The 25,581-nt window shown below is 39.7% G+C and overlaps 1 protein-coding gene across 2 annotated transcripts in view; it reads right to left on the bottom strand.

Moving 5' to 3' along the window:
* The window catches only part of ACAN (aggrecan), a 203,342-nt gene extending 178,202 nt beyond the window's left edge, over nt 1–25,140 (bottom strand). Inside the window, exon 1 of one of the 2 annotated variants that reach the window (XM_089687669.1) lies at nt 24,677–25,140. The gene's annotated coding sequence lies outside the window, so the exon portion shown is untranslated. The remainder of the gene's footprint in view (nt 1–24,676) is intronic. The other variant, XM_089687670.1, reaches the window with a different exon arrangement.
* Nucleotides 25,141–25,581: the final 441 nt, after the last annotated feature.

Below are 25,581 nucleotides of genomic sequence, written 5' to 3'. Positions count from 1 at the left end.
ACTTTCCATTTCTAGTCCAATCCCTGATGAAGGTGGATTGTATCCCTGAAATGTGATGGATACCTTTTATTTTGCCTTCACCCCCATTGTCTCATTTTTTTGGCAGTAAATGTTCCTAGTAAGATGATTGGTTGGCATTCTTTTTGTCAATCATGATTTTTCAGCAGAAGCCTTTCCTGTTATTGGCAATCAATGTTCCTAGTAAGATGATTGGTTGGCATTCTTTTTGTCAGTCTCATGATTTTTCAGCAGAGGCCTTTTCCGCTTCCTGTTATTGGCAATACAAATTTATAGACTTGTAAGACAACCAACGGCTTTTATTGCTGACTTCCTTCTGATAATTCTAATTGCCAGATGCAGTTCTAACCCAATAATCAAAACTTTCCGAGCCACGAACCCAAAACAAACATGCAGGCCAGGATAGGCAGACAAGTTAGAAGTCATTTTCTGATTGTGAGCTTTGAGCCAGTGACTCGCAGGAGGCACAGTATTCACATTTTATACTTTTATAGTGCTTTTTTCACAGGGGATGCTATATCTGTTCATGGGCCAGATGGGGAGTCAGCCATCTTGGGCACACTCAGTAGAAAATGAAACTAGGGCAATTTTAGACATGGACCGGGTAACCTACTAGCATGTCTTCGAGATGCCAGTTTCACTCTATTAGTCAGCAAAACTGTAGGTTAAAAATGAATATTAATATATTCTGCAATAGTCTTAATGTGGCTACATTTCAGAACTTCCAGGGAAATGTGTTGATTTGATATAGCAGTGCAATAAACAAAATGCTGTAACCTGCAATAACTAGTCAGATTTCAGTATTTTGTAGTAAGGCCAGTAACAGAGTGGAGGAATGGATGCACCTCAGACCAGCCCGAGAAGTCTAGTGAGTAGGATGGCCTCAGCCGTTGCTCCGGCCATGCCCTCTGACATGTTTCACCCCCCGCCCACTGGGGCTTGATCACACTCGCCTCTGTGATCAAGCGCTGGGGAGAGGGGCGAAATGCATCAGCTGGCATGGCCAAAGCAGCAGCTGAGGCCATCCTACACACCAGACTCCTCAGGCTGGTGTGAGCGGCGTCCAATCCTTCACTACATAGATGTTACTGGAACCATTTAGGGATGCAGCTCTCTCTTCCAGTACCGGCGGGGTAATATCCTCTTGTTTCCTAGCTTGGAGAGGTCCCACAAACCTTTTCACACAGTCTGCTCAGTTTCCAGAGTAGTTGAATTCTAGTTTTCTTCACCTGCCTTCAACACTAAAGCTACTGTATGTGATAGCATCGAGCTAAGCTACAGCAAATGTGCCGACTTATCTCAGCAAGTTAAGCTAGCCATACACAGATCAGGTTCCTGACTGGTGAAGCAGCAAAAATTCAAGCAATGGGTAGCCCTGTCGGCATCCTCCTACTTGACATCCTTTGATCTGAAAACCCAATCAGATGCAGCCATTGTTTGAGTATTTTAATGGCCATGGGTTCCAACTGTGAGTATACAATAGCCGGCATAAGAAATTCATCCACTCATGCTGGTGGGCCTCCCCATGACCCCTAGCAGTCACTGTTACTTTCCTGCCATCTGTTGGTGGGGGTGACGTGCATTAGAACCCCCCCCCCATATGAAAATCTCAGCTCTCAAAAGCAGGTTGTCATTTTCTATGTTTAGTAGAGATGAGCTAAGGTTTGGGTTGAATCCAGTTTGGCCTGAACCTGCAGGAAGCTGTCACATGATAACAGGCTGGCAGCCCAAATCAGCTGCAGACAAGGAATTACCCTGGGGCAATTGCACATTTGCAGTTAAATACCCGGTTTGGCCTGAACTTGCAGGAAGTTGTCACATGATTGCTGCCTGCTGGCTTCATCAGCTGTGGATGGGGCATTCCTTTTCCTGTAGCCACTTGTAACAAAGGGGCGGAGATGCTGGTGACATCATTGACCTAATATGGGCACATGGCCATATTTGAGAAATTACATTGTCCAAATATGGCCATGTGGTAATATTTGGATAAGCCAATGTCTCTGACCCTTTTTTATATACCCAGTTTGATCTGACCCCACTGTAAGCTGTCACACGATAGCAGGCTGCTGACCCAATCACTGTATCCAGTTCATCCTGACACCGCAGGAAGCTGTCACCTTATAGCAGGCTGCTGGCCCAATGAGCTGCAGATGGGAATTCCCCCCCCACCCCAGATGACGAAGAATTCCCTGACCCGAGCTAGGGTCAAAGGATTAGGTCAAAGGATTGTTATCATCGACACAGATACTGGGTTTGGCTCAAACCTTAGCTTATGACTAGTCGGGATTATAAGCATTTTAGACTAATATGGCAGAAGAAGAGTATGAAAGAGACTGCTAGTCTACTACTCTACTGCAAGTAGCATTCTTCTCTGCATTGTAGACTATTCATCAGAATGGGGGTTCTGGTAGATCACAAGCTTAATAATGGCATGCAATGCCAAGCTGCAGTTTCTAAAGCTCATCTGGAATATGCAGTTCAGTTTTGGGCACCAATTCACTAGAAGGATATCGGGGAACTGGAGAAAGTACAGAAAAGGGCAACCAAACTGATAAGAGGCATGGAGAAGCTCCTCTTGAGAAGAGGAGATTAAGGGGGGATATGACCACCATGTATAATACATAAGGGGTATATGATCTCTATGTATAATACATAAGGGGGATATGATCTCCATGTATAATACATAAGGGGGATATGATCACCATGTATAATACATAAGGGGGGATATGATCTCCATGTATAATACATAAGGGGGGATATGATCACCATGTATAATACACAAGGGGGGATATGATCTCCATTTATAATACATAGGGGGGATATGATCACCATGTATAATACATAAGGGGAGATATGATCTCCATGTATAATACATAAGGGGGGATATGATCACCATGTATAATACATAAGGGGGGATATGATCTCCATGTATAATACACAAGGGGGATATGATCTCCATTTATAATACATAGGGGGGGATATGATCACCATGTATAATACATAAGGGGGGATATGATCTCTATGTATAATACATAAGGGGGGGATATGATCACCATGTATAATACATAAAGGGGGATATGATCTCCATGTATAATACATAGGGGGGGATATGATCACCATGTATAATACATAAGGGGGATATGATCTCCATGTATAATACATAAGGGGGGATATGATCTCCATGTATAATACATAGGGGGGGATATGATCTCCATGTATAAATACATCAGTGGTTCATATGGTGAACTCGGTGTAGAGCTATTCCCCCTGAGGACATCACAGAGGACAAGGGGGCACTCTTTACGTCTGGAGGAAAAGACATTTAATCTCCAAATACGGAAAGGTTTCTTCACAGTGAGAGCTGTGAAAATGTGGAATAGACTCCCTCGAGAGTTGGTTCTGGCCAGCTCTGTGGATTGCTTTAAAAAAGTCCTGGATTCTTTCCTAGATACACAGAATATAACTGGATATAACATTTATAGGTAAAGTTGACCCAGGGAATATCCGATTGCCTCTCAGGGGATCAGGAAGGAATTCTTTCCCCTGCAGGAGCAAATTGGATCATGCTTTGCTGGGGGTTTTTTTCTTCCTCTGGATCAACTGTGGGTATAGGATTTTAACTTTTTTTTTTAAATGGTTGAACTGGATGGACTTTTGTCTTTTTCCAGCCAGACTAACTATGTAACTATGTAAGAATGTATGTTCTTTTGCCAAATTGCCTACAAAAGACACTGACAGCCTGCGGTTGCTAGTTTTTTGCCACATGGCAGCAAAGGCTAACTTCCACAACTTTTATGAGTATAAGAATCAGTCTTGTCCTCTGAGTAACTGTACTTTTCACTAGACTGTTCACCCGAGCTTCATTGGGGTGCATTGGGCAATTGTTCCTAGCCCAGTCCCAATGCAAAGACAAGGCAGTTTGTCTTGTTTACAATTAGATCAACCCACACCACTGCACTGAAAATAAGTACGGCACGCCATAATTGTTTTCACTGCAGTGTGCTATGGCGCAGAACACCATGCGGTAGGCTTACTAAAACTGGTGCACTTAGAATCTGGTGCAGCTGTGCATAGCAGCCAATCAGCTCCTATCTTCAGTTTGTCAATTAAGCTTTGACAAAAAAAACTCAATGCTTGGTTTCTATGCAGAGCTGCACCAGAGTTTGCTGTCTCCAGTCATAGAAAGTAAACCCTGTATCACAGAGATGCTGCTATCATTTTGCAACATTTCAATGAAGTTAAAGGATAAGTTCACCTTTTTTACCAAAAATAATAAATGCACATTTTTTTTGCAGGCAACAAAATGTGCATTTATTATTTTTCATACAGAAAAGTTAGTGCAGCGCTGAAGAAATTAATATATATAAGTGCACTATTAAAGATATTATTAATATAAAAATATATAAAAATATTAAACACAAGTGATAACATGGGAGTGAATGAAGCGCTACAATGAGTGCAAATAAATAAGTGGGACTGTGAAAGTCATAAAACAAAGAAAGTGTTCATATGACGTGAGGATCTGACAAACACCGGTCCTGCATACAGATCCTGTTGCACAGGTGGTATCAAAATATTCCATGTGACTTTTTAATCCGTGCAGGGAATTTGATAAAAATGCGCACTCACCAGATGAGCATTGTAAAAGCACAATGTGTTGAATCATATAATGACCAAAGATCTGCAGGAAGCCCACTTTAGGTGGACCAGACAGACAGCATAGGAAGAGACTCCCTTCTCTGGATCTGAGACTGCTCTGCAACTGTTCTCCGGCTGGAATCCTCCTCTGCTGCCACTTCCGGCAATGTCTCCTCTCTGCTTAGTACCATTATTTTTGAATGCAGAAGCCTGGAAACCATTGCACCAGTGATCACCAGATTACTGGTGCCATGGAGGTCTCCTGCAGAGCTGTCAGTATATCTGCCTGTCTGTACAGGATGTACACGAGCAAGCAGATATACTGACAATCTCTTAGATTGTAAGCTCCCAGGATCAGTCCCTCCTAACTCTCTTGTATTTAACTGTATTGTAAAACGCTGAGCAAACTGTTGGAGCTATTTAAATCCTGTATAATAATAATAATAACTAGAAAAGCTACAATTTCTGGGGAAATTGTGTGAAGTGTTCTTGCCTCCACCAGTAGTCTACAACTGGAGTGGGCGGAGTAACTATTGTGTGGTTGGAGTGGCTGGAGTAACTGTGAAAAGGTTGGACTGGGCAGAGTAACTGTGTGGACTGGGCAGAGTAACTTTATGGAGTGGGCAGAGTAACTGGGTGGAGTGTTTGGTGAGTAAAGATAGTAAACATTACACTAACCAACTGATTGATCAAATTTAAAAAGTGCACATGGCAAGCTCGATAGAGTGAGAAATGCATTTCAACTTTTAATTATGTATATTTTTAAAAACTATAAATCCTACAGTGAAGAGCTTTATATTGTGAGAATCACAAGACCCAGACCTACATTTTGATGCATAGTATGTCTCTGAAATATTAAAAATGAAGGCACAGTCACAGTTTAGAAATTGCCCTTCAAATTTGAGGTGGCTAGAGTGGAGTTTCAATGAATGTCAATGGGCGGCATGAGTTGCAAACAAATGGTCATATTGTGAAAACTATCAGGAGTATGGCTTAGCCGTGGACATTTTTAGTGGCAGCAGGGATAGCTGAACATTTTGATATAATATTTGTGTAGGTGGGCTTGAAAATGAGGGAGTGATGGCAGTTTAGAAATCATGTCCTGATTTTTCAGCTCACACTCTAGCTTTTGTCAGCTCCCACTCTAGTTTTGAACATTCCGCCATTCATTCCTATGGGACCAATTTCACCACAAAAATGCTGATATTTTATGAACCATTCGGTGAAACGTTCCACAAAGTAATAGCACACCAATCGGGAACAATCCGCACGTTTCGGTATATTACTGTCTATGTAGTGTAAAAACTGGGAGGAGTTAGGGTGGTAAATTTGGCGATAATAATAAGAATATATATGTGAGATAACAGTAAGCGGTCTTGCCGTGCAAGAACACTTCATAAGAATCAATGAACTACCACGATGCTCCACAGCACCGTGGTAGTTCATTGAGAACTACAAACAGACAGCTTCTAAGGATGTTGGGACTTGTAGTTTCTCATTCACAGAATACTGTGAATGAGTGACGCAGCCTGGAGGGCGGAGCCCTGCACGGCTATGTATTTTTAATATGACAGCTAGCGGGGGAGAGAAGCAGAGGAGCGGGGGGAGCGAAGGCCGGTGCATTCATAACATGTTACATGTTGAATATGAGTGTAACATGTTATGAAAAGTAAACTTATCCTTTAAATAAAAAAAAGCTAAAGTGGGATGCACATTGGCACTGTTCCTGACATACAGCTGCTGGCATGAACAAGCCTTTACACAGCAGATTGTTAGGTTGTATTTTTTATTCGCTGGCTGCAAATCTAACACTTTCATGATTTAATTGTTCTGCAAATTTCAAGAGAACATCAAAAAATTATTTTGAGACTCAAATTAGTGAGCAGAGATTCTGTGCTCTCTTCTGATTGGTCACATAGGACGCCAATGGACTGTAGTTGCATTTATTTGTTCATTACCAATTCTTTTTTCCTTTTACTATTAAAGTTTTCTATTTCTGAGGAATTGGCATTTGACCCCCCCCCCCTTAAATAGATTATTTTCCTGTTCTCCTCATTAGACACCTCAAAGAACCTCACAATTAGGCCTTGTTCATACAGACAGTGAAAACAAGCAGTTGGACCCCCTGACCACCCACCACAAGCCTAGCACGATGAGGGGATTGTACACACATCATGTCCACAATTCTTTGGTTCGCAGCAACAGCAAATTTAACCCGGCTTGTTGAGTTTGACAGCCTATCAAAATTGCTCATTGAACCAACGGGACCACAACACTTGCAGCACACTGGCTTCATACAAAATCAATGAGGGGATCAGACGCATGTCACAGCCAGGGGCGGACTGACAACTCATGGGGCCCCCGGGCAATAGGGGATCATGGGGCCCCTGTGTCCTTGCCCAAACTCAAAAAAGCCTATGAAAAAGGTACCAGGGGCATCTCATGGGGCCCCCGGGCAATAGGGGATCATGGGGCCCCTGTGTCCTTGCCCAAACTCAAAAAAGCCTATGAAAAAGGTACCAGGGGCATCTCATGGGGCCCCCTACTGTCCCCGGGCCCTCAGGCAGTGCCCGAGTTTCCAAATGGTCAGTCCGCCCCTGGTCACAGCAAAGTTACTTTGGTTTGTTGATTTTGAGAGGCAACACCATCTGCAAACTCACCAATTGTGCTACAACTGCCACTTAACATTAGCTTTATGTAAAACTGACAATCGTCAAAAAAGCAGGCATTCAGGAGGTGACAGCATCGCCTCCTGAATGTCTGGAAGTCGGTACTCTGCCACCCTCTGAAAAGCCACAGATCACCTGTCAGAGAGGTGGTAGAGACAGCCACCATGGGAACCTAGGCTTTTAGCAAGGCAGGAGCTAACAATCTAGTAAGGAATAATAATGTGTGATAATCTTTGGGAATGGACTCCAGTGTGTTTTAGGACATTACCCCTACAATTTTACATGTGTAATAGCTGTGCGCCAAATGCAGCACAGCACCAAAATAAAAATAAAAATATTTTTTGTACATTTCTGTACAGACCTATAGAGCAAAACTAGTTTGTGTGGTTCCTTAGACATTTTACCATACATTGTTGCAATGTATGAAAACATAGGGGGTTATTTACTAAAACTGGAGAGTGCAAAATCTGGTGCAGCTCTGCAGAGAAACCAATCAGCTTCCAGGTTTTATTTCTAAAGCTTAACCTCCCTAGCGGTCTGATTATGTCCATATTTCTGTGCTCAAAGCAGTACTTTTTTTGCATGGAAATATGTTGGTTTTTTATTGTCGGCCTGTAATTTTTAGGAATAACTCACTGAAATCTGTCCGAACAAGAGTCTAGTAAACATCCCGGGTATGTTACAATTTGAAACACAAAATCATAAATTATAATATAATAAATAATCATAAAAAATAATAATATAATAAATATAAATTTAATTCAATAATATAATCAAACCAAAAACACTGAAATTTGAAATATAGCGCCAAGTTCGCACATCACAAAATCGCAAAATCGTTTTCAGTGCCTGATGACGAATTTCCACACAAATCATTATCACTCAATTCTGCAAGTGGTTCTGATTTACTATCTCTGTTCTCTAGCCGGTCTAAAACCGCTTTTGACCTAAAGGGATGCTTTTTGGACGCCATGGACTTTTCTCAGTTTCCAGGCAGAAAGAACAGTAAAAATGCAGGCAGGGCACAGGACAAAGCACTCGGGACAAAATGTATGTGAAATGGTTTGATACAGTAATGTTATACTATGTGATTTTAGTGTATTAGTGAATGTCACTTTTTAACATTTTAAAATTTCCCGCCGGTTCCGGCCCCCGTACGTCCCGACGTCGCAGGGACTGGAACCCAGAAGACGGATGCCAGCATCAGCCGGGAGGAGAGGGCAGGGGATGATGCAGGGGGGACATCGCGGGAGCGCAGGACAAGGTAAGTGAAACAGGGATCCTGGAGCAGCGCTGCATGGTAAGCCCGAGTGTAGCTCGGGGTTACCGCTTTTGGTACTGAAACTTTACCCCGAGCTACACTCGGGAATACCGCTAGGGAGGTTAACTGAACAAGCTGATGTTAGAAGCTGATTGGCTACTATGCACAACTGCCCCAGATTCTGAGTGCTCCAGTTTTAGAAAATCTAGCCCATAGCGTTCATTTTGAATGGCGTCCTATACAACCCACCCCAATGTAAATGCCTTGCTGTTACTTTGTAATGTTCCTAGAAGAGCCCATAGGGGACCTATAGTATCTGTAGTCTGTTCTAGAAGGGATATTGGCAATATTAAAGGGAGCTACACGGAATTGTATTTATTGATGTTGATTTACTAAAACTGAGGAGTGCAAAATCTGGTGCAGAAACCAATCAGCTTCCAGGTTTTATTGCCAAAGCTTATTTGAACAAGCTGAAGTTAGAAGCTGATTGGCTCCCATGCACAGCTGCACCAAATTTTGCACTCTCCAGTTTTAGTACATCAACCCCATTGCGCCGTAAAAAAATGGTCATACTCTGTGACCAGGTTGGAATTGTTGCAGCGGCAGCTTTACCAAATGACTCATTATAGTATTTTTGTAAATATAGAGTATGATCTAGTGTTTTTGCTTTATTATTTTATTATAATATATTTTAATATATTATTATTTATTATTATTTATATTCATTCTTTTTCTATTTTTCTATTTTATTTATTGGATTGATGTATTGATATGGATTTGCTGGATAGGTGGAGCATTTCCGTATTTTGAACTTATTATATTTGATTTGATGTGGTGTGACTACCCATATTAGTGATAGCAGCCCTTTAATATTTTTCACAGTAGGTGATTGGGAGCACCACGGGAATATTTGTATTGAAATATTTCAAGTGTGTTGCGTGAAAAGAATATGTTCCATGTAAAAAATGAGCATGCACATTTTTGTCTGTGTTGGGATGCTGAAAATAAGCAGGCTGCCTTAAAACAGCGTGCATTAACATGTGTTAAAGCTATGCAATATAGAGCAAAAGATGTGAATATAGACTTTGATAATATTATTATCTTTAGTTAACATCTTCTAGTATTTATTTGCTTATATTTAACTAGAACTTTACATTAAAAAAAACAAACAACTTTAATTAAATGAACATTTTAATAAACTTTAGTTTGACATTTTTTTTTAATGCCCATTTAATTAATCTTAATATTTTTTTTTTTTTTTTTTTTACGCTCTACCTAGATATAAGCAACCTATACAGATAACAGAAAAGCAAAAACACACAGGCTACCTTAATGCCACGCGTGTTAACACACATGTGCAATATAGAGCAAAGTATGAATACAGCCTTTGATATTATTATTATTGTTACCATCAGGTAACATTTACTGCTATTTATTTGCTTATATTTAACTAGAACTTTAAATTAAAAAATGAATTAAATTAACATTTTAATAAACTTTCATTTGACATTTTTTAATTCCCATTTAATTAATGTCATTTATTTATTTATTTTTATTTAAAGCGCTAGCTAAATATAAGCAACCAATACAGCAGAAAAGTAAAAATAAATGGGCTGCCAAATAAACGGGCTGCCTTAATGAAAAGCGCATTAACATTCATGCGCAATATAGAGCAAAAGTGTGAATGCAGCCTTTGATATTATTAATATCGTTAGGTAACATTTACTGCTGTTTATTTGCTCTTATTTAACTAGAGCTTTAGATTAAAAAAAAAACAAAACAGAAAAACCTTAATTGAAATACATTTTAACAAACATTTACATTTGAATAAACTTTCATTTGACATTTTTTAAATATTCATTTTAATTAATGTATTTTGTAATAAAGCTCTAGCTAAATATAAGTAACCCATACAGATAGCAGAAACACATCAAATGACTATGCTTGATTTTAAACTTTGTCCTCCTTTTTAAAATGCTTTTATTACTGCACTTTTAACCTCTTTTATAGGTTTATTAATATAATTTCTTTAGCCATTGCCAGCGATGTCCCAGTCAGCCGGCTACTGCAAACATTTCCATTTCTTGTAAAACACTTTGTACATGTGTGATTAAAGCGGACGACGGCTAATTGGTTAATTTCCAATTCGAAAATGGTTTCCTTGTAGAATCATTATATATATATATATATATATATATATATATATATATATTTTTTTTTATTGGAACATACGGATCTTAAAATAATGGTATCATTTTAAATTGACGTGTATGTGACATGCGTGATCATCATGAAATAAATGCATTCATAAGGTGGAAAAAGTTTCGCTCGGGCAGTACTGTAGGCCTATTGAGAGTGGCAGAGCAGGACTCATAACTCTGTGTCCCATTCATACACAGACGGGTTGTTCTGCTCCTGACAAGCAGTCAGTGATTACTCAAAAGTAAACTTTTAAGGTTTCCGTTGCTCCAATGAACCTATCCCCCCCCCCTTTCTAACGGTCACATTTCTGCCTGTGATTTTCTCTGTCCCTGTCTCCCTCTCTCTCACTCTCTCTCTCTCTCTCTCTCTCTCTCGCCCCTTTTTCACATTTAAACAAGCTTTACTTTTCTTGGCTTGTATGGGCCCTCAGTAGCAGAGTGCTGGCACACGCTATGTGGTCCGAGAACCTAGAAGAACATAGCTTTTGTTGCTGGTGAGAAGTTGGACATTGGAAACACAGAGGCTGGTTTGTTTAGGAGGAAGGAGGAGGATGGGGGAGGTGGACCAGGGAGTGGGCTTGGCGTCATCCTGCGGTAACCGAAAAAAAGAAAAAAAAATCTCTAACATAGCAAAACGTAATAGAGAGGAAAAGGGGAAGAGCTAAATTTAAATGAAGACATGATTTTTTTTTTTGCAAAGTATTGGCATTTTTTAACACTTTAACTTTCATTGGTTGTACTGAAAGCAATGCAACTGAATTTCCATGTAATGAGCCCATTATTACCGGGCGGTGTCAGGCGGCTGTATTCATAATTTTAGGGTATGGGGACAGAAGGCGGCTGTATTTCTGATGTCATGGTCTGGGGACAGAAGGCAGCTGTATTTATGATGTCATGGTATGGGGACAGAAGGCAGCTGTATTTATGATGTCATGGTATGGGGACAGAAGGCAGCTGTATTTATGATGTCACGGTCTGGGGACAGAAGGCGGCTGTATTTATGATGTCATGGTCTGGGGACAGAAGGCGGCTGTATTTATGATGTCACGGTCTGGGGACAGAAGGCGGCTGTATTTATGATGTCACGGTCTGGGGACAGAAGGCGGCTGTATTTCTGATGTCAGAATCTGGGGACAGAAGGCGGCTGTATTTCTGATGTCACGGTCTGGGATCATAAGGCGGCTGTATTTATGACGTCACGATCTGGGGACATAAGGCAGCTGTGTTTATGATGTCATGATCTGGGGACAGAAGGCGGCTGTGTTTATGATGTCATGATCTGGGGACAGAAGGCGGCTGTATTTATGATGTCATGATCTGGGGACAGAAGGCGGCTGTATTTATGATGTCACGATCTGGGGACATAAGGCGGCTGTATTTATGATGTCATGATCTGGGGACAGAAGGTGGCTGTATTTATGATGTCATTGTCTGGGGACAGAAGGCGGCTGTATTTATGATGTCATGGTCTGGGAACATAAGGTGGCTGCATTTATGATGTCATGGCCTGGGAACATAAGGCGGCTATATTTATGATGTCACGATCTGGGGACATAAGGCGGCTGTATTTCTGATGTCATGGTCTGGGGACAGAAGGCGACTGTATTTATGATGTCATGATCTGGTGACAGAAGGCGGCTGTATTTATGTAACATGGTCTGGGAACATAAGGTGGCTGCATTTATGATGTCATGGCCTGGGAACATAAGGCGGCTATATTTATGATGTCACGATCTGGGGACATAAGGCAGCTGTGTTTATGATGTCACAATCTGGGGACAGAAGGAGGTTGCATTTATGATGTCTCAGTCTGGGGACAGAAGGCAACTGTATTTATGATGTCATGATCTAAGATCATAATGCGGCTGTATATATGAAGTCATGATCTAAGATCATAAGGCTGCTGTATTTATGATGTCATGATCTGGGGACATAAGGCGGCTGTATTTATGATGTCATGATCTGGGATCATAAGGCGGCTGTATTTAGAATGTCATGATCTAAGATCATAAGGCGGCTGTATTTATGATGTCATGATCTAAGATCATACGGCAGCTATATTTATGATGTCATGATCTGGGATCATAAGGTGGCTGTATATATGATGTCATGATCTGGGATCATAAGGTGGCTGTATATATGATGTCATGATCTGGGATCATAAGGTGGCTGTATATATGATGTCATGATCTGGGATCATAAGGTGGCTGTATATATGATGTCATGGCCTGGGATCATAAGGTGGCTGTATATATGATGTCATGATCTGGGATCATAAGGTGGCTGTATATATGATGTCATGGTCTGGGATCATAAGGTGGCTGTATATATGATGTCATGGTCTGGGATCATAAGGTGGCTGTATATATGATGTCATGATCTAAGATCATAAGGTGGCTGTATTTATGATGTCAGGATCTGAGAAATAAGGTGCAGACATGTGCAGGTAGTTTTGTCCTGAATCGAAATGAAGACGAAATGTATGTTATTTCGGAGATTCGGATGTATCCGAATTTCTGGACTACAATAATAACGAATCTAAATGAATCCAAAATAAGGAAACAAAATTTCAGCAGAAATTTGAATTTATATTTGAATCGCATGCAAATAGAATTTTAATCAAATTTGAATCGGATGCAAATAAAATTTGAATCACATTTGAAAACAATTTTGATATATATAAACATATTGCTGACTATTATTGATTTCCTTCAAAGACTACGTGTATTAGTGTTAGAGTACAGCCGTCTTCCGAAATTCTAATTTTGGAAAGAATAGAAAAAAATAGAATAGGAAAGAAATAGGATAGTATAGAAAAGAATAGAACCGGATAGAAAATAATAAAATAGACTTGAATAGAACAGAAGAGAACAGAGTAAAACATAACAGAATAGGATATAAAAGAAAAGAATAGAATAGAAAAAATAAAGTAGATTTGAGTAGAATAGAATTTTAAAAAATAGAAAGAATATAGACATCTTCTGAAATATGAATTTTGAACAGAATCAATTTGATATTTTCTCGTGCAATGTTTTTAATATAAATCTCAGGACAAAAGCATACAAAGGGTACAAAAGGGCTAACATAGCCAGATGAATAGTGCGAAAAAGTCCAAGCTTTATGGCAGCATGTATAGGAAATATACACTAGGTTAATGTGGACAGAATATGAGAAGGGTGCCCATGAGGTAACACATCAAGCCCCCCCCCAAACTACACCAATACTCCCAAGTAGTATCACAGCATCAGTACAGCATCAGAGTGAGCAAAAAAAATGCTTAAGCACAAAACTTACTGTCCTGGACCATGTATACCAATATCTGGCTATATGAAGTACAAGAGGGGCAGTTGAGAGAGAATAGGTAGAAAGGGAAAAGCGAAGAGGAAGAAAAACAGAGAAGAAAACAGAGACCCGGGATAGTCCGAAAAAAAAAACAAACAAAAAAAAACAAATCTATTAGTCCTCCAGAGATATATGTAGATATGAAGCCCAAGGTGACCATGTGGTCTCAAATTGTTTAACCGTATCATTCAAGACGCTCGCTAACTTCACCATAATCCAGGACAGCTCATATTTAGAGCAAAACAGAGGGCTTTTTCCTTGCTCCTGAAAACGTGCATTTAGCTGCTAAAAAAAAAAAAAGAAAGCTAACCTTTGCCCACTGCAGGATAGGGCAGGGATGGGTTCATTCTACAGAGCATATTGAGTCAGTTGTGGAACACACTTGTGAAGAATATGGCAAAGTAAGGAAAACACCTTATTCCAATAACTTCTGATATGAGGACACTTCCTCCATATATAATACACCATGGAACATCCATGACGCACCATGGGGGAGTGCCAGCATACATCCTAGCTAGGCGGACCGGGACTAGGTACCATCTTGTAATAACTTTAAGATTTGCTTAAGTAAGGGATATATTAACAATGCTTCGGAAGGCAGCATGGAAACAGGTATGCCACGTCCCAAAAGTCTTGTCAGAGGATAAGTCCCCATCCCAGTCCGCCATATAGGGCAATTTGTCCTGTGAGGCCAACAGCAGGCCATACATCAGCAAGATTCCTCCGCTCAGTCCTTTATCCATGTTACACCATTTTTCATAGTGGGTAAGGGAGGGGGCAAGCTGCCCTATTGGGCATAGAGATTTCAAGACGTGAGAAATTTGGGAGAAGCAAAAAAATTCAGACTGTGGTAGTTCCAGCTTAGAAATACAGTGGGCCAAGGTGAAGGGTCTATTGGGAGTAAAATAGTGCCCAATTCTATAAAGGCCTTTATCCAGCCACCATTTGAATGCCCTAGCATCCATGCCTGGAGGGAATCTGGGGTTGTTATAGATATGTGCTAAGGGGTTGAACTGTGAGATTAAGTTAATATGGGTCCATAAAACATTAGCAATAACGTATAAAGCCATTTATAACTCTGCCCCAAATTACATCACCGATCTTGTCTCTAAATATCACCCAAACCGTACTCTCCGCTCCTCGCAAGACCTCCTGCTCTCTAGTTCCCTTGTCTCCTCCTCCCATGCTCATCTCCAGGACTTTTCCAGAGCTTCTCCCATCCTCTGGAACTCTCTACAACAATTTATCAGACTATCGCCTACTCTGCTCACTTTTAGGCGATCTCTGAAAACCTCTCTCTTCAGGGAAGCCTATCCTGCCCTCAGCTAATACTGGAATCTTCTACTCTTCCAACCACTCCATCCCACACAGTTACTACCTTTTGTACCACTAGCCCCTCCCTCCTAGATTGTAAGCTCCAAGGAGCAGGGCCCTCCTAACCCTCTTGTATTGAACTGTATTGTTGATGTATTGTCTCCCGTTATATTGTAAAGCGCTGAGCAAACTGTTGGCGCTATATAAATCCTGTATTATCAGAATAAGAATAATATCCCTTGATTTGCTATTTTCGAATCCATTGGAAAATTTTTAATCCGTTCAAAAATTAATAAATGAAATAAAACTAAACAAATTTTATTAGGAATGCAACAGAATCAAGTGAATTGATCTGAAACAAAGCAAAACGAATTTCTAGTATTTATGTTGTTGGGATCTGAGGACATAAGGCGGCTGTATTTATGATGTCATGATCTGAGGACAGAATGTAAGAGGGATCCGTGATTGGGCAGATGTTGGCACCAAACGTTATCAGTCCTGCCTTGCTTCTTCTTTGATAGAGAACCCATTCCCCTGCCTTTGTAGCCACCATATTGGACACAGATCTCCTAGCCAGGGACCTGCACTCACATTCCTGGCCTGAGGCCTTATTATTCCGAATAAAGGAATGTCCACATATGAATGCAATTTCAGCACTTTACGCATAATACTTCCATTGTGTCATTTCACATTTGACATGCTATCAGAATCTTTGGTGCGGAGCGCCATGAAGAAGGTTAAACACTCTGTAGCAGTTACTGAAGTGCAGAGCACAAGTACACATCATTTAGTTAGACCATCTTCCCTCTCTTCCATACTGCTTCTTGGGAGCACCACAGAGTTAGGACCACTTTCCCACGTATACTAAATCCACAGCCCTGAGCTTCCATCACCGAGTCACAGGACCCACAGCTGAGGGTCAGGTGGAACAAGAGGCTTCCATTAGTATACCAGTCTCTTCCCAATGTTCCTTCTATAGCTTTGCCCAGTCGGGCATGCTTCCAGATGGCAATGACTTCCACCATTACTCACATATGAGGCCTTGGAGGCCTTGTGCTCCCCACTACTGGACCTGCAGTAGAAAGCAGGGAACCTACAGCTTCTACTCATATGCTCTGTACCGCCTTGTCCGGGAATTCAGCCCTGCATAGAGCCTTTGGGCCAGCTCTATGTAGAACTACATTTCGGTAGCTCTGTTCCATACCTTGTCTACGCTGGGCTCCACTCACAGTTGGCATTTATATGCATGCTATTTTCACCCATTTCATCAATAGAGATTTCTCTAAAAGGGAAGCTAACACCTGCTTAAACCTTTCCCCTTACCGTGCTGCAATAACAACAGAGCCATCTAGTGGCAGGCAGGCTAACTGCACCCGTCAGCAAAAAGGTAGATTGGATTTGAGGACAGAAGGCAACTCTATATATGATGTCATGATCTGGGGACATAAGGCAGCTGTATTTATGATGTCATGACTTGAGGACATAAGGCAGCTGTATATACTTTGTCAGGATCTGAGGACATAAGCTGGCCGTTTTTCTAATTATAGGATCTGAGGACAGAAGGCAGCTGTATTTGGATGGATTTCATATTAGGAAGCCTTTGAATGGGGCTTTGTACAAACAGGGCAGAGCAGTGACACAGGACACTCAATGTTATGACTGACTGTCAGCCAAAAGTTCCGTCTTCCTCTAATGTAGATTCGGGGCTTTTATCCAGATTTCATCTAGCTATGATGGGATTGGAAAGAACAAAACACACTAATGTGATTTCTAAAAGAAACTAGAAAGTTGCACAATGGCTTCTAAATATTGTATATTTGTTATCTATCTATGTATCTATCTATATATGATACATTATATATCATATCAATCTATTATATCTATCTATTCATTATATTATTATTATTATTATTATTATTATGTCTTTCTTTCTTTCCTTCTTTCCTTCTTTCTTTCTTTCTTTCTATCTTCCCATACGTATTTTCTATCTATCTATCTATCTATCTATCTATCTATCTATCTATCTATCTATCTACCTTATCTACTTAGTATTGTTATTATTATTTTTATGCATCTATCAATTTATGTATCTATTTTTCTTTCTCTTTCTTTCTTTCTTCTTTCTTTCTATCTATCTATTTTCCATCTCGCTATCTATCTATCTATCTATCTATCTATCTATCTATCTATCTATCTATCTATCTATCTACCTATCTATCTATCAATCTATTTATTTATCCATTCGTTATCTAATTATTATTATTATTATTATGCATCTATCAATTTATCTTTCTTTCTTTCTTTCTTTCTTTCTTTCTTTCTTTCTTTCTTTCTTTCTTTCTTTCTTTCTTTCTTTCTTCCTATCTATCTATCTATCTATCTATCTATCTATCTATCTATCTATCTTTCTATCTATCTATCCATCCATTATCTTTCTGTTGCCATACCATCTAATTATCTATCCATCCATGTCTTCATCTCTATATGATCATAGTCATGGAGGCAGTTGATTTAGTAATGATCTAAAACTGACCCTGTTTAATGCTCATGTTACATTTTAATCCAGTGAATTGGATAAAGATGTCCAGTCCAGCCAGCTGACCTTTCTTTCATTGAGGAGGTGATAAGGTTATTGATTGTAATTGTTAGCTCTGTACACGGCCTGAAAGTGCACATATATGACCAGCTGTTCTATAAACATCCCAAGAAACAACACTTGCTATGTTCTCTGATAACTACTCCCAATTCACATATCTGTCAAAGTAGAGTATTTGTATTTCAAGTTGTTTCAAAACAAAGGAATACTGTACTTCTGTACAATGTTATATAGAAAATAGCCTTTAGATGGCGATAGTGAGAGGTTTTTTGGAAGATGCAAAATTTATATTTCAAAAACTCCAAAAATATCTGAAATATCGATGTCATTGTTAAATGGTTATTTAATCGAAACAGAAATATAGAAAAACAAACCAAAATCTAGAATTGTAACATTAATAATACATTAAAAATCAGATTTTAAAACAAAAAGTGATATTGGCTGAAAATTTGACAGCATGCTGGAAAATGTGTATTGAATGCATTTTGTTTAAACTAAGGCCAAGATGCTAAGAGGATCCTTGCTTTATGCCCAGTCTTTAAATGTTCTACCAGGAAGGCTGCATAACCAAAATCATCACAGAGAACAAGAAACGACCTGTGCGCTACATAATTGGTCTAAAGCAGATTGTAAAATCAGATTGAATAATGTATGGTACACTTTAGGCAGTTCAAACGGGGTCCTGACAGCTGCCTCACTGGCAACAGTATAAATATACCGTAAAATGTATTTTTCGAAGTAAAGTGCCATGTGTTTGATTTCTACAGCCAATACCTGGGTCTCCTGCCATATGTTAGGTTAAACATTTATTCTTCATGCAAGTTACACAGAGCAGTAATACCTTCATATTTATTTTCTTTTTCTGCTCTATTTCCATATCTCCTTAAAATAACCTCACTCCCTGATTTTCCACACCGAGTGCCCACTTTGACTAGTCACCGCTCAACGTATTCCTTCTGTACGGGATGGCTGCTATTACAGGAAACCTTAATATAGAGGTTCAAGGGAAGAAAGTGGAAACTTTGACAGACGGCCCTACACTAAGTATGTTAGCAGCTTTCCTCTCCGTCCTCAACCCCCACTTTCAGGACAAAAGTACTTTCAATAAATCCGGGAGATACAACCTGACTTTTCCATTCCACACCCCAGATAGAAAAATTAGCAAACGTGTAGCAGGACCTGAACTACCTGATATAGACATATGTAATTATAGAGGGATTTGTATATACCCCAATTTTATTCCTATTAAAAGGAATTTACGCAGCACTTTACATATATATTGTACATTCCCATCAGCCCCTGCCCTCAAGGAGCGTAAAATCTAAGGTCCCTAACTGACATCCATGCACATACTAGGGGACAATTTATATAGGAACCAATTACCTGCTAGCGTTAATGGCACTATAAAAGTACCTGTAATAAATAAATACAAGGAAAATAAAGAGAACCATCATCATATTAAACAAGTTACAAAGTCTCCATTGTTTAAAGATGTTATCAGTTTAATGTTTGGCAGACGGATACAGTTTTGCAGTTGCTGATCTGTTCAAGTTGTACAGAATATATATTTTTTATATATTTTTTTTTTTTTAGCATAGTCAAGTGGTTTGCCCCAGATTGTTTAGTACATATTATATATATATATATATATATATATATATATATATATATATATATATATATATGTTTTATTATTATTTATTTATTTTTTCCAATAATTTATTTATTTTTTACCTTTTTTTTTTTTTTTTTTTGGTACTTTTTTGTCTGAGTGGTGCTCTATGCTGTCCCAAGCAAGTTTTGCAGTTGGTGATCTGTTCAATCTGTTCAGCATCCCTCATATGATGATTTATTTTTAAATCATAGCAACAAAGCAGAATGAAGGCAGACCAGGGGCAGACTGACAACTCATGGGGCCCCTGGGCAATAGGGGGTCATGGGGCCCCTGTGTCCTTGCCCAAACTCAAAAAAGCCTATGAAAAAGGTACCAGGGGCATCTCATGGGGCCCCCTACTGACCCCGGGCCCTTGGGCAGTGCCCGAGTTTCCAAATGGTCAGTCCGCCCCTGAGGCAGACACATCCAAGTGGTCTGCCCCAAATGTTTTAATACATACACATTTTTTTTTTCTTTACTTTTATTGTCTTAGTATCTATCTATGTTTGTCCCAAGCATGCTTGAATACACATCTAAATCATAGAAACATAGAAGAGCTAAGGTGGAAAAAAGGATCAAGTGGTCAATCGAGTATACCCCAAAAAAAAAAAATATATATATATATACATTTTTCTTTTCTGTCTATAGCAGATTTATGCTTGTACCAAACATGCTTGAATCCTCTTACTGTTGACTGACTCACTACCTCTGCTGGAAGTCTATTCCAGCCATCAACTACTCTTTCAGCAAAAAAAGAAAAAAAAAAACTTTATCTGGAGCTATTATTACATAAGCAGTACTAAGTACAATGAAGACATACAGAGTGCAGATTTCCACAGCAAGCAATCAGAATTGATCTTTTATTAGTGTAGAATGGCCAAAAATGTTGTTTGTTTGCTGTTGATGGTCTGACTTTCTCCATAATTTATTTATGGTACTTATATAGCGTCATCCATTTACGCAGTGCTTTACACATATATATATATTGTACATTCACATCAGTCCCTAACCCTCAAGGGGTGTACAATCTAAGGTCCCTAACTCACATTCATACATACACATATTAGGGACAATTTAGACAGGAACCAATTAACCTACCAGCATGTCTTTGGAGTGTGGGAGGAAACTGGAGTACCCGGAGGAAACCCACACAGGCACAGGGAGAACATGCAAACTCCAGGCAGGTGGTGCCATGGTTGGGATTTGAACCGATGACCCTAGTACTGCCAGGTGGACGTGCTAACCATTTAGCCACTGTGCTGCCCAATTAGTCCCATAGACAAGCCTGTTACTGTTATTAGTGAATGTTCAAATAATTTTTTCAGCAAACATTCTTGATTCCTTTAGTAGGTCCTCCCAGCTGTGTAATACATCGCTTTTCACTCATGTGACTATATGACTTTAGGCATAATTCTTTCCCTAAACATTCCTGTGAGTTATTAGATCACGCTGATATATTTGTAATAGAGACAGTGGGGGAGATTTACTAAAACTGGAGCACGCAGAATCTGGTGCAGCTGTGCATGGTAGCCAATCAGCACCTACTGTAGTTTGTTCAGTTAAGCTTTGGTATTAAAACCTGGAAGCTGATTGGTTTCTATGCAGAGCTGCACCAAATTTTTCACTCTCCAGTTTTAGTAAATAACTCTCACAGTTTTTTGGTTTTAGAAGTGGGGAGAGATCGTTATGTGTATAGTCATTCAGCCACACAGATGAAATTTGACTTAACAAGACAGTTGGGCTGATTTACTAAGGGAGTTGAGAAATTTCACTCCAAGAATTGTGTGAATAGTCAGTACTGTTGTCCAACCAAGTGAACAGCAAATTTTTTATGACTTTGAGTACCCAATGAAATGCATTCCACATGATTGGAAAATAGACATGAATATTCACACAATTTTTAAGTGACAATTCTCAACTCCTTTAGTAAATCAGCTCAACTGTCTTTAGTAACTCATATTTCCCTGTGTGGTTATAGGACTAGTGTGCCTAACAATCAAATCTTATTTCTAAAACCAAAAATGCTGTCTCTATTACAAATAAATCAGTGCGATATAACTAACGAATAACTTCAGTCTTTTCTAGGGACAGAATTATTCACAAAGTCAAATGGGCTGATTTGCTAAAGGAGTTGAGAATCTTCACTTATAAAATAGTGTAAATATTCTCTTCAGTTATCCTATCATGGGAAAAGTATCTGAGATACTATTCTAAGGAATCTGCTTTTCACATGGTTGAATGAAGTGACGGCTCACACAGTTTTTTGGGTGAAGATTCACAACTCCTTTAGTTAACTCAGCCCAACTTTCTATTAACTCACATTTCACCCATGTGGCTATAACAGTGCTCATACTTATCACTCATCATGGTAAATCAGCCTCATTCTTTACTTGTTATATGAACATAATGGGTATTCAGTTACCTTAGCTGCACCCAAGAATGATCTCCATATTAGGCAATACCATTATTGTACCACCGGCACACTCTCAAAGTATTCACAGGGGATGTCTGTGAAATTGAACAATTACGTGAGCTCCATGATGGACAATAGTCCCTTAATTTGATGCACTTAAATATGTGAACCATGAAATGCTACTGTTCCCGGTGGAGGGACAGAGCCCAGCAGCTACACTTGTGGATTTTGGCTGTGACCTCGCAAAGTACATCAAGAAGCAGTGGAGATCACACATAGATTGTTACATACAGTAGGCACATTTATTTGAGGACTGGCTGTGGGGCTACCACTTATTTATTGCTGGTTACTCATTTCCACTGACTCAATTTGTGCTGAACACTGCACTGCAGTCATGTACCAGTATGGGTATGGATGGCCACCTTGGTGGTGCCCCCTTGATCCCCAGGCAGTACGCAAAGTTAAAATGGGTAACTGGGACAAATGTTAGTGGATGTTTAATAGGCTTACTAATACCATTGACATTAACCAACTCTACAATCAACCGCAGTCTCATATATGTATGGATATGAAGCGCCAGATTGGTGGTGGTTCCTTGCTCTCCAGAAAGTACATATAGTTAAATGGGGCAAATGCTAGGAGATGTTTAATGGGTTCACTCATACCATTGAAACTGGTTGTCTCTACAATAAACTGCAGTCATATACCAGTTGGTACAGACTGATACATTGGTGATGCCCCCTTGATCACCAAACGGTGCATACAGTTATGTTGTGTAACCAGGACAAAAATTAGTAGATATTTAATGTATTCACTCAAACCATTGGCACTGGTTGTCTACACAATGAACTGCAGTCATATACAAGTATGGGTATGGACTGCCACATTGGTAGTACCCCCTTGATCTCCTGGTGGTGCCTGCTTGATCTCCAGGCACTACATACAGTTAAAGTGCATAACCAGGACAAATATTAGTAGATGTTTAATGGATTCACTCCTATCATTGACACTTGTTGTCTACACAGTGAACTGCAGTCATATACCAGTATGGGTATGGACTACCACATTGGTGATATTCCCTTGACCTCCAGGCAATACATACAGTTAAATTGGGTAACGAGGACAAATATTAGTAGATGTTTATTGGATTCACTCATACTATTGGCACTGGTTGTCTACACCATGATCTGCAATCATGTACTTGCATGGGTATTGACTAGCACTTTGGTGGTGCCCCATTGATCTCGTGCTGGTGTCCCCTTGATCTAGCACAGAACATACAGTTAAATTAAGTAACCAGGACAAATACTAGTAGATGTTTATTTGGACTCACTCATACCATTGACACTGGTTGTCTCTACAATGAACTGCAGTCATATACCAGTATGAGTTTGGACTGCCACATTGATGGTGCCCCTTTCCTGGTGGTGCCTGCTTGATCTCCAGGCAGCACATACAGTTACATTGGGTAATCAGGACAAATATTAGTAGATGTTTAATAGATTCAAACATACCATTGGCACTGGTTGTCTAAACAATGAACTGCAGTCATGTACAAGTGTAGGTATCGACTACAACATTGGTGGTTCTCCCTTGATCTCCAGGTAGTGTCCCCTTGATCTGGGGCAGGGCATACAGTTAAATTGGGTAACCAGGACAAAAAATGAGTATATGTTTAATGGGCTCACTTATACCATTGACACTGGTTGTCTCTATGATGAACTGAAGTCATATACCAGTATGGGTATAGACTGCCACATTGGTGGGGCCCCCTTGATCTCCAGGTGGTACATACAGGTAAATTGGGTAACTAGGACAAATATTAGTAGATGGGTTCATAGTACTGACACTAGCTATCTCTACAATAAACTGAAGTCATGTACAAATATGGGTAGCGGCTGCCACGTTGTTGGTGCCCCCTTTTTCCCTTGGCATTACACACAGGTAAAATGGCCAACCAGGGCAAATATTAGTAGATATTTAATGGGTTCACTCGTGCATACAACAAACACATACCTAGATATATGTAACGTCTTGGATCTAGAACTGTGGCAGATACAACTCAGTTTAAGTCTTCTCTTAAATTTCATACAGTCAGAACAGAGCTTTCCACAGTAATGTTGATGCTTAAAAGACAAAAAATTTCCAGCATGCTGAAATGTATTCTGGTCTGGTCCTAGAGATTGTTCAATATTTCACCGAACTCATAATTGCACCACACAGTTATCCTAGGTAATGAATGGAGCTACTGCTAGAGTGTGACCAGCAGACTCCATCAATGAGTCATTCCCAGGAATGAATGAATTTTATTCATTCGCATCACTGTACTCGCTTGTATCCCTTCAATGAACTAACTAATACTCTACAAATATCACTTAATATCAACATTTTACTGCTGGCTGAATCAAGAAGCTAGGAGAGTATTGTTCATACATGTATGCAAAAAGTTTTCCCTGCAACTATGACTTTTTAAAATAAATTTAAATAATTTTTTGAACAGTAAAATGTTAATTATTTAAATAATTGTCAACACTATAATGACCTGTAATAAATAAAGAAATAAATATTACCTTTAAAAGTTCAGTGCAGTATTTAAATAATCTATGTCCCATACACCTGGCATAAAACTTTTAGGCTTTGATTTTTTTTTCTCACTGTCCTCGTTGGTCTCTTGTTTCACAGATGGGAGAAAAAAAAATTTGATGATAGTTTTCTTAATGATGTTATCTTCACCGGCCTCCAGATGTTTCCAGCCTTCCACCTTTAAAATGCAAAAATCCCCCTTTTTATGGTGTAGAGTGTCAGGCTCCTTGCAGGCAGCAGCAGGAGAAATAGCAAGGCTGTAGTATAAGTATTGTGAGTGTGAAGGAAAGAATTTTTTTTCACAATCAGACCAAGTTTAGCAGCCTCTGACTTTCAGACTCCTCCTGTCAATTTTTCCCCCCCCCGGATAACTCCTGGAAATGCCTGCTGATTACTAAGTATGCTGGACCCTCCTGAAAAGGTAGGTGAAAGTCCAGGGGGGACCGTGCGGAGGCAGCGAGGTGGAAGAGAAGTAGGTGGATTTTAGGGCAGTGGGGATGAGCTCCTGCCCCCTGGGGTGTCCCATCATCAAGATGCTTATATATATAAGGGGGTCTCAGCCAAGAGTGGAGGAATACTGCTGCTGGACTTGAAGAAGAACACATAAGTTAAAGAAGACACAAAGACGCAAGATGGTTAAATCAGGATTGTGTATGCTACTGCTCTACAGGTGTTGGGGGACTACAGATTCCAGCATGGGTCTTAAATACAATCCAGACATATGCTGCTTCATATTATCAGGAAAGCTATGGGTTTATTTAAAAACGAAAAGGGCAATGCCTATAGCAATCACTTTTATTGCCCTGAGTGCTGTTTTATGGTTGTTATTGGCTATTGTTTTTCACATTTACAAGTTTTAAAGTCACTTTACAACATAGTTTAGTCCATACAA

Source organism: Staurois parvus, unplaced genomic scaffold (genome assembly GCF_062004578.1).
Source record: "Staurois parvus isolate SC_StPar_1 unplaced genomic scaffold, SC_StPar_1.0 ptg000432l, whole genome shotgun sequence".
Classification (NCBI taxonomy): domain Eukaryota; kingdom Metazoa; phylum Chordata; class Amphibia; order Anura; family Ranidae; genus Staurois; species Staurois parvus.
The sequence above is the reverse complement of the archived record's forward strand: the minus strand, read 5'-3'. Positions and strand labels throughout refer to the sequence as shown.